Here is a 10,920-nt window from a genome sequence, read left to right as displayed (position 1 = left end):
CCCATCATCCCTAGCTAACAGGACCTGTGGTCAGGGATGATGGGAATTGTAGTCTCAAAACATCTGGAGGACCGAGTTTGCCTATGCCTGTTCTAGATGAAGGATGGGAAGCCAGTGGCCTTTGATATGTTATTGGTCTGTATTTCCCATCATCCCTGAACATTGGCCATGCCCAACAACATGAGGAGTGCCAAAGGTTTCCCAACCCTGTTCTCACCACCCACGTTGGTGTAGGAGCAGGCAAGCATTTCAGTTTTTCCAGCCTCAGTTGGTTCAATTAATAATGTTCCAAATCTATTTTATATCTGCCTTTTGAGTTCAGTGCACATAGATATAGTAAATGCAAAACAACACTGATATTTAAACAAAAGTGGTGGGGTGAGCATAAATGCCACTGTTTCATCTGAAGAGTAACTATACAGGCATATTATTATTTAGTGATGGAGGAAATGAAATAGAAAGTAAAGAGAAACTATCTAAGTACAATTTTCTCATTTTTCATATGACAATGGTGAATAAACGCACTAAAAGTCCATGGAGAAACTGATACAAAATGGGGCCCAGCTTGAAGATCCCTAATTGTTATCCACTATTTAATTTCAAACACATTAATGCCATCAAGATGTTTGTTTGACCACCCGCAACTCACAATGAAATTGAAGTGGGGCTATATTTTCTACTTAAAAATTGACACAGAGACAAAGCCAAGATAAGTACAGCAGCGTGACTGTACAGTGTACATTTCTGAATAGTACTCGGCTTTTTAAAGGAACCACTAATATCAAATAAAGTATAGAAAATAGTCAGCATTTAACATGTCCCCCAGGTTTGCAATAAATATCTAGTTAAAAAGGATTAGCTGAGAATGTACTATTTGTTTAATATGACTGCCAAGCATGTTTTATCCCATTTGGAAGATTATCCCAGTACCCAGCTAGTATCTGCTGTTAAGTCTGGGTGAATTTTAAATGGAAAATACTTATTGCTGACTTCATCTCAAAGAGCTGTTTGGTCTAATGTAAATGTACAGCAGAACTGTTTACATTTCCTAGCTGTTCTTTCTCTCCTCTGTTTACTGAATATGACAGCTTTAAGTAGACCTAAAGTGGATAATATTTTTAATGGCATTGCTGCAACAATTCCAGCTTTCCACGTGGCCTGTCTTTGCTGCTACACCCAAGAAAATAACTATAGCACTGGCAGGTAGCGATCACTTTTTGCTATGTAACAAATACAACAGAAAGACATGCCATGATTGCAGTCATCAAGCAATTCCTTCCAACGTGGTCATATTCCAATAAATGGGACAACCATAGGATTACAATGCAATAAGAGGGAGTCGGTTGTTAGGGGTTGCTCTTCCCAAATTCTGACTAATAGGATTTATGTGCACAGAATCTGAGGCAAAGATTTGCCTTCCAAAGCCCTGAAAGCTTTTTGTGAAAAGTCTACTGTGTGCTGAGAGGAGGATCAAGTGAAACACAAATTTTCCTTCCTAAATTCCTCTAACTTACTGTCTATTGCAGACCCTATCAAGCACTATGGATTTCAACAAACCTGAAGAAGGAATAGACATGGGGAAGAGAGATGTCAGAGCTAGGATGATAGGCATTAAATAATTCATTGGTCCTACGCTTGGCCAAGATCTCTTGGCTGAATTGATTCTGCATGCCTTAAGACTCAAGGCATGCAGAGGCAGAACAGCTTCAGTTGTGCTTCGCTGTAAATAAAGGTCTTCTTTGAGGCAATGTCAGCTTTCAGGTCATTGCTGCCACCTGCAAGCACTTTCCTACTGAGGCTATGACTCGTGGGATGAAATTGCCGTAATATGCTATCTTGATTGCCACAGAATCATAGAATTGGAAGTGACCCTGAGGATCATCTAGCCCAACCCCTGCAATGCAAGAATAAGCAGCTATCCTATATGGGGATCAAACCTGCAACCTTGGTGTTATCAGCACCCTGCTCTAACCAAATGAGCTATCCAATTGGTTAGAGCATAATGATAAACCGTAACTTATTGGGTTGTGCAAATGCAGCCTTTGCGCTTGCCATAATTCACAGTTTGCAATGTTATTGCTAAGGCTACAACTGTAATGGATTTGGTCAAGTAAGGGTAAACACTGAAACCATTTCAAGCATTTGAAATGCTAAATGAGTGTTAGGGGTTTACATCTTTGGGGAGCTATTTTGCTTCTGGTGTGTTGCTGTTGGACACACTGAAAAAAACAAGACAGCCTTTTTATTTGATGTGTAGTAACTTTTCATGTTGAATTATCTCCCATTGCCCTAAATTAGGCACAAAATCATTGAAAATTTGAAGATATAAACTGAACACATTGATAATTAACTAGTTAAAAATATGGAGCAATTCAGCATCTGAAGCTAAAGCTAACAACCCTAATAATAAAAAAAATTCCTTCCAGTAGCACCTTAAAGACCAACTAAGTTAGTTCTTGGCATGAGCTTTCGTGTGCATGCACACTTCTTCAGATACACTGAAACAGAAGTTGCCAGATCCTTCTATATAGTGAGAAGGTGGGGAGGGGTATTACTCAGAAGGGTGGTGGGAATGGGAGATTGGCAGATAGCTGAGATGAGCCTGTTGACGACTCTTAACGACTGCAATAGGTCTTACAGGAAAAGGCAAGGGGTGAGAAGGTGAAAAATGGCTTAGTCATGTATAATGAAATAAGAATCCGATGTCTTTGTTCAGACCAGGTCTCTCCATGGTTTTAAGTTTGGTAATGAGTTGCTGCTGAACTTAGTTGGTCTTTAAGGTGCTACTGGAAGGATTTTTTTTATTTTGACTATGGCAGACCAACACGGCTACCTATCTGTAACTGGAACCCTAATAATAATTAGGAAGATCTCTGAAATATGGAGCAACCCTTAAAAAGCAAAGATCTGGGTTTTCGAAATACAAAACCTCCTCCGTACTCCCAATTCATCACACCTTATATTTCTTGCCACTGTAAAAGATGTAAGCAGCAGTTTGTATTTATTTGCCTTCAGACTTATTTATGTGCAGACAAATATTATTATTATTATTATTATTATTATTATTATTATTATTATTATTATTATATTTTATTTATACTCCACCCATCTGTCTGGGTTTCCCCAGCCACTCTGGGCTGCTTATGGCAAATTTAACAATAAATGCAGCAGTTCAGAATTTAGAAAAGGTAGGAACCATCACCCACCCACCCACCCACACACACACACATTAAGAGAACACTTTTGGACACAGTCCTTGTCACTTGGCTGTTGTTTCTCTTGCACAGCAATCCCACACGTGTTTACTCAGACGTCCTACTATGGCTGAGGCAGAAGTATTTCATATCCTTTTCTGGGAAATGGCTCCACTGAAGACAATGGGATTTCCTTCTGCATAATATGCGGAAAGACATGTTTTATTTCTATTGCCATAAGTTTGGGGTGAGAAGCTTTGGGCCTGGGGGCCAAATATGGTCACTATCTGGCCCTCGGGATTCTCCCCAGTCCTGATTTGCACCCTCCTGGAATGTTTTCGCCTGGCTAGAATGTATCCTTGAACTCCAGTAGTGCTTCTGGCTTCACTGGATGCTCCACACACTTCTACTCCTGGCCCTGCCCCCCCAGCCATGTGGCCCCCAGAAGGCAATCTGGAAGGGCAGGCAACCCTTAGGCTGAAAAATGTTCCCCACTCCTGCCAGAAGCCATAACAAAAATACAATACTAAAATGCCATCATTACTAAAGAACACATAGTGTTATACTTTTAAAGGGTCACACACATTATTAATATAGCAACCTTTTCTTTTTTAAAAAAAGAGAGAGGAATATCAGTCATGAAACCCATTGTCAGCTGCATGCAAAGCCAGAATATTTTCCTGACTTTTAGCAGCAACCCAAGCACGTTTCGCTCTGAAGTCCTAAGAATCTCTTTGTTCTCCCCTGGCCAAAGAGTAGCCAATTTGCTGCAATTCTCGCAGCATTGTTTCCCTTCTATATAAGGATCTTTTTGCAGGCTGATAATGATCTTGGACAATGAAGAACATTCAGCAGGGAACATCCTCTTCCCACAAAGTCAGAAACAGATATGACCGTGTAACAAACTTTATTGAAGTAACCGTCACTAACAACTGATGACTTCTGCTGCGTTCTCAGTCGGGTAAAATGTGCTTCTCGGATTGCAGTCCTAGACCTACTTCTGTGGGAGTTTCTTTGAGTTCACTGGGTCTTACATCTCAATAGATGTGTATGGAATTGCAGTGCAAGTGTACAATTAGTTAAAGCTAACCAACAGCGCTCAAGTGCATGTGTACACTTGCAGAGGATTGCACTGGAACAAAAGCTATGTGGGCTACTGGAGCTGGTGCTAATGGAGGCTTGCCACTGGGATGGTCATAGAAAACTCAATGGAGGCGGACTTCCGGGTTAGCGCCTCCGGCAATGGCGGGTTTCATCTGATCTGGAAGCAGGAGAAGAGGGGGAAATCTTAGATTGTTCAAGCCTGCAGGAGTGAGAGTAAAGAAAGATAAATTTCCACCGCCTTGAACCTGGGAACGGGTTGCTAGGAAGACAGATGTTTTGGGAAAGTCCATTGACTGTGAATAAAATGTTTGTTGATAGATAGTTAAAAAAGAGAAACATATTGATTCCAATGTTTCCTTTTGCATTTAAAAGGAACAAAATATTTTAAAAACGAAAGTAATTTTGTTGCTTTTAAAAGGACGGATACAAATAGAAATTGTTTCCTCTAGAGGGAGCTTTGAAAACTGTTGTTGGAGTCGATCTGGGGAATTCCTCAGCTGTAGAGATTAAAGATCATGAGAACCAGACATTGACCTTGAACAAGAATGTGCCCAGAAGAAACCTTAGTGATTGCTTTTTGCAAGACAAGCGCTTTATTGTAACAGCTACATGAGAAGATGGATTTGATGACTGTTGCAGTTAATAATTTTGGACAAACAGTGAATACCTATATAGAAACCACTCAGGAACCGACCCAGGAATCTGCTTCGACAGGGCAAGTTGTGCAGAAGACAAAGGAGGAGGTTGCTGTTGAACCTCAAGTAATACAAGTGGAGAGAGCCAAGGCTTTGCAGGAACATAAGCTGTTGTTCTTGATGACTGAACCTGGAGAAAGTCAGATTTGGAGAGATGGAGTCTCGTTTGGATTGGAGATGGGAAATTGGATAGATCCCCCTATGCAGGGCTGTTCTGGCCTCTGGGATCTGGTTTTGCGCCAGGGGGAGTCTGGAGTTGTGGGGGCCTTTAACTTTGGAGGGACTTTGAAACATGCCTTGAAATATCTTTTGGATTTTAGTGCTGACTATGGAGAATGGGCCGCCCTGTCAAGAAGGGATAAAGACATTGTTAGGTTGGGTCTCCCCGAGATCTACTCCTCAGTGATAAAGGAAGGAAACTAAGAACAAAATCAGCAGAAGACAAAGTAAGGTGCAGGTATAAATATGAAGAAGATCTGCAGAAGGGACATGGAAAAGAGTTAAGAGCCTCGGATAGAAGATCACCAGGTTGATGGACTAAATGGAATGGATAGAAAGGACTGACAGAACCCGAGACTAGGAAGAAGAGACGGTGGATGAAGATTGGAAGAAAGTTTGAAAATTCATTTAGAGAAATATTGTAAAATTAATGAGTATTAGAAAAAATGTTGGAATGAAACTATTTGGCTTTAGTAGAAATGCTATAAGGAGTTATGTACAAATAAGTTTTAAGCTTTAGGGCTTTTTATGGCAAGATAAGGTTAAAATAAATTAAGACAATTTAATGACAGAACATAGTGAAAGATGGAAAGGATTTGCTGAGATAATTAATAACTAAAATACAAAAAAGGGAGGTGTGAGGAGGTCGATGAAACAAGATAACGAAAGATAAAGATTTGGGAATATTGGATTTGTCTTTAATTTTTTGTTTGCCTTTGTTTTTGGCTTTGATGTATTATGTGTTTTGTTCTCTTTTTTCTTTTTATTGACTTGTATTGTTTAATTTCTTTCCCCCCTTTTTATTTTTCTTTTTTTTCTCTGTAATTTTAAATTCTCAATAAATATCAATTTTTTTAAAAAAAAGAAAACTCAATGGAGGCGTATGTCCCTCTGGTGGTGGGGGAAGGCATTGGGGAGTATGTTGTGAGAGGCAATGGGTCTGCAAGTTTCTCAGCCCCCTTTCCGCCCCCATCAGCCCTCTCAAAATTGCTCAAAACTCTAGTAAACTGGCTGCAGCTAAAAAGCAGGTGTTTGTGTGTGAGCGATGCTCCAGCACAGAATCTCCCTCCACCTCCTGCCTTTCTCTCTTTGTGTACTAAGCATTCAATTCAGTCACAAACCCTGTAGGTTTTGCTCTGTATGTATGCACCATGTGTGTCATGTAGATAACACATTTTACCTACAGAAAGATTCCAACGATCTAGTTTCATTTTCTTTTTTTCTTTTTTTGCAACTCTTCCTGAAGCTCTTTGCACAAAGGATCCATGAAGTTTCATATTTCATTGGTGAGGGGAATCCGTTAAATCTAAGAGTGGTACAGAATGCGTGAAGGGGAAGTTCTGTTTTCCATAATGAACAGAGAAGAGTCTGACGTGACTTTATATGAGCAGGAGAAACCGGGACCCCAGCCTTCCATGTGCAGATTTTTCTCTTAGCCGTCTTGAGCGCTTTTAATGTAGAATATTATTTTCTGTCTGAAGTGTCTCCAGTGTAATTTTTCAGCACCCAAAAATCATTCCTCCCCTTCTCTCCTGGTAACAGAAAGCTGAGTTGTGTTTCTAGGCACTGCTTATAGAAAAATTCAGGAAGCTGATTAACATTCAGTGATGTGTCTTGCTCTGTGTGTGCTCTTAACATTCAATACACTGCTTTGGGCACTGACTTAATAGCTCATACACAGTCTGTGATATATAGCACTGTAGCTTAACTATGTTAAGTATACTATTTATTTTTACTGCAAAAGTTCCTAGCTGAATGTGCCTATCCAGCTACATGTCAACTGTTAAAATATGCACATTTTAAAATAAGATCCTATAAGTCAATTGGCGTTTCAAATAACTTGTGCAAACTTGCCTTGCCTGATTCATCTTTGTGGGGGGAATAATTGTTCTGCAATATCCCAAATTCTATAATACATAGACAACTGCAAAGAACTAAAGAGGCTGGTATAATAATAATAATAATAATAATAATAATAATAATAATAATAGTAATTAAAATAAATAAAAAGTAACAACCTAACGAATATATCATTGCTTGAGAGTTACATTTTTTTGTATTCAGATTTGTGTGGAAAAACAGAAAATAGTTTTGAGTGTATCAAATGTGACTCAGAGTAAATCTCTTGGAATTAATGAGAAATGTTTAATTTCATTGATTTCAATGGGTTTACACATGAATAGGACTTAGCTGGATGCAACCCAGAAGGCTGCAATCCTATATACACCTACATGGAGGTCCCATGGAGCAAAAGGAATAGGAGTAATTCATGAACAGGACTCTAGGGTTAGATTAATGCATGTTCTAGAAACTTATAGTATGATTGAGGCTTATGTCTTAAACTCTTGTCAAGTAATAATGTATTATAATTTGATGGCTTTGCTGTATGTTAACGTTTCTTATTTGGGATTGTGACAAAGCTATGCCCTAAAAGGCTTTAAACCAGGGGTGGGGATTTGTTACTGAATTCTGACTTCCACCACCCCTGACCATTGGCCATGCTGGCTGGAGCTGATGGGAGTTAGATTCCAACAATAGCCAAAGGTCCACAGGTCCTCCAACCCTGTGTTAAACAAACAATGTGAGCAGAACAAATTGCCCTGCTTGTGGACTTCTCATAGACATCTAACTGGCCACTCTAAGAACAGAGTGCTGGGATAGGTGGGTGCTTAGGCTCAGGGCTAGCTAAAAGCATAACAAAAGTCCAGCAGGCTCTTCTTATGCTTTTAGTTCTTTGTGTTAAAGTGAGATGTTTTAAATTGCTTTACTCCACAAGAAGGCAAACTATTGCAAAGCATTATAAGATCCTATAATGTTTCTCAGACAGATTTTGTGTTTTTTTGAAAGGTGCTTCATGATTTGAAGATTCACCCTCAAGCATAGTCTTCCTAGGAAATTAATGCTGAAAGTAGACTCTCTCTTGCTCCCCCTCTCTTTGAAACAGCGGTTCTTAACCTTTTTTTTGACTCCTGGACCCTTTGAGAATCTGGACCCCTTTTGCAGACAAAAGCACATACAGACCTGATTTTGCATACATTTTATTACATTGTAAATATCACTTTTGTGCCCACTTCACAGGACCCCCTCAAGCCCATTCAGAGACCCCCTAAGCGTCCATAGACCACAGGTTAAGTACCCCGTTTTCAAGGATAATACGTATGTGTGCTCCTGGATACTTTATCATGCACCTCTTTGGATCAAAGCATCTGAGAGTAAAAAAAAGGTTCTGCAGCATCTTCAAAAACTTCAAGAACGGTCAGTAAAATAACTGATCCTTGACTCGAGACTTGCAGGGGCTATTTCAAGCTCATTTCGGGAAGGTAAATTAAAAGGATGGACGAGGAGAGAAAAATAACAGACTTTGTCACCCTTGAAATATGCTTTGACTCCACCTTCACTAACCTCATTGTATAAAAGACGCTGGATATTATTAAGAGAAAGCTTGCAAGTGTAAATATACTCATTCTCAATGAAAGCAACGCCATCAAACTGATTTGTAACTATTCCCTTAATGCTGCCATAAAGTTTACTGCAGTAAAAACATTGGCTATACATATTGCTTTCCTCTTCCCCAGGATGTGTTTCACCTTTGCGGCATTGCTACCATAAATCTCACGATCCAACAGCCCCTTGTCTGCAAGTGATTTCAAGCGCTATCATAAAAATGAAACAGACAGACTTAATTTGAGTTCCAGACTTAAGGAAACCTAACTAAAATATTAGCATAATTTCACTGAAGACGGAGGAAATTGTTTAAATGTGTGTATTAGAGAGTGTCTGCAATTCAATACATCTCTCAGCTGGCTCTTGGGTGCCACCCAGTGAATGATTTAACAGCATTGTTAAGGGTGTCTGTGGCGCACTGCAGGCCAGGTTTAATATATGCAGCACTGATCACAGACAATCAGAAAGGAAAATAGAAGGAAACTTAGGAGATTCATGGCATGTTCAAGCTGAACCTGCGAATAATGAGCTTTATGTCTTTCTTGGAGGCTTCCTAGTCTTAGCAACTCCCTCAGTTTTGTGTCATGGATCAATAAGCTGGACAGGTACTTCCTGCAAAGACATGAAACAACCTTTCAGGCCTCTAAAGGAAATACTAGTTTTTGCTTTGCTTTATGCTGAGAAATACAACAGAGGAAAATTAAGGATAAAGATAAGTACCCGTTATACGATAGTGCCAGCCGCGTCAGCTATGCTTGGAAACTGCTTTGTGGAAATTGCAAGCCTTTTGGTTTGGTTTTCTTAAAAAGGTGTTTATGGACAAAGGCTTGGCAAAAGCAATGGCAGTACCTTTAGAAGGTTCTGATAACAGACTCTGTCATTGGTAGAGGGAAAGCCTGCTTGTTTTCATATTTATTCTTATGGTAATTTGTCATTGCTGATGAAAATGTTCCTCTTAATTTTAAGGCTGGGATGGTGGCTATCAACACACTTTGGCTTTGGCATGTTCTCGAGCAAATGTCGAATCTTACATAATCAGGTCAGTATGAAAATAAAATGAGAGGACTCCTCTGATTGCACTAAACACCTTGGGAGAAGGCTGGGGATGCAAATGTAATAAGTCCAATTAATTCATATCCTCCAATATCCAGTTCATCAAAATTGGACACTTGTTTTTTGGGCCCAAGCCCTCATGAGAGTCAGCTGACTCATGCAAGAGCGTGAGGCCAAGAAAACATGTGTCTTTTGGTCCAGCACTCTGGTGCAAGCCAGCTGGTTCGCATGAGAGCACAAGACCAAAAAATGGGACGATTTCTGTAATTCTTGGATGTCCCACTCAAATCGGGATGGTTGAGGGATATGCAGAGAGATAAATAGTGGTTGGGGGACCTTCCTGACATCAGTGTAAGAAATGCACAAACCCCTTGGGTGACAATGTCTCATCTTTCATATAGATGTAGATGGAACTGACTTAGCTAGAAACCAGTGGCAAAGTAATGTAAACAGGGGCTGAATCCATTTACAATTATTATTATTATTATTACTCACCCTTCACCAGCAGGTTACAGGGTAGGATGCAGTCAGAAGAATAAGGTGGATCCTGAAAACACGCACCTCAAGTGCCAAAGCCCAGGGCAAAGAGTTGTGTCTTCAGCATTTGATGAAAGATGTATACTACAGGTTCCAGATATTGTGGGTGGAGGAATTACACAACTTGGGGACTGCCACAAAGAATGTCCTCTCCTGGGCCAAAACCAGCCAAGCTTCTGAGGGCAGTGGAACTACCAGGAAGTCCCCTCTACTGATCTTAACATCAAACAGGTTCTGTAGGGAAGTTGGCAGTCTCTAATATCTGGGGCCTAAGTTGTTTAGGGCTTGAAACACTAATGTGAGTGCCTTAAATTACGCCCAGAAACAAACTGGTGATCAGTGCAGTTGTTTTAGAACAAGAGTTCTATGAATTCTAAAGGCAACCCCAGCCAATAATCTGGCTTTGACACTTTGGGATTAAGTTTTTGAGTCATCTCTTAGAGCAGCTCCATGTAGAACACATTGAAATAATCTAATCTGGAAGCTACCAGAGCATGGAGTACTGTGACCAAGTCATCACTGTCCATAAAGACGCATAGCTGGAAAACCAGTCATAGCTGAAAACAGGCACTCCTAACCACCAACGCCACCAATTTAGTAGCACACTGTTCAGTATGTAAGGAGTAGGGACACTGTGGGTCTCCAGATCTAGTTGGACTACAGCTTCCATCATC

This window comes from Podarcis liolepis, assembly GCF_965112155.1.
Source record: "Podarcis liolepis genome assembly, chromosome: 8".
NCBI lineage: Eukaryota > Metazoa > Chordata > Lepidosauria > Squamata > Lacertidae > Podarcis > Podarcis liolepis.
This window is presented reverse-complemented; position numbering follows the sequence as displayed.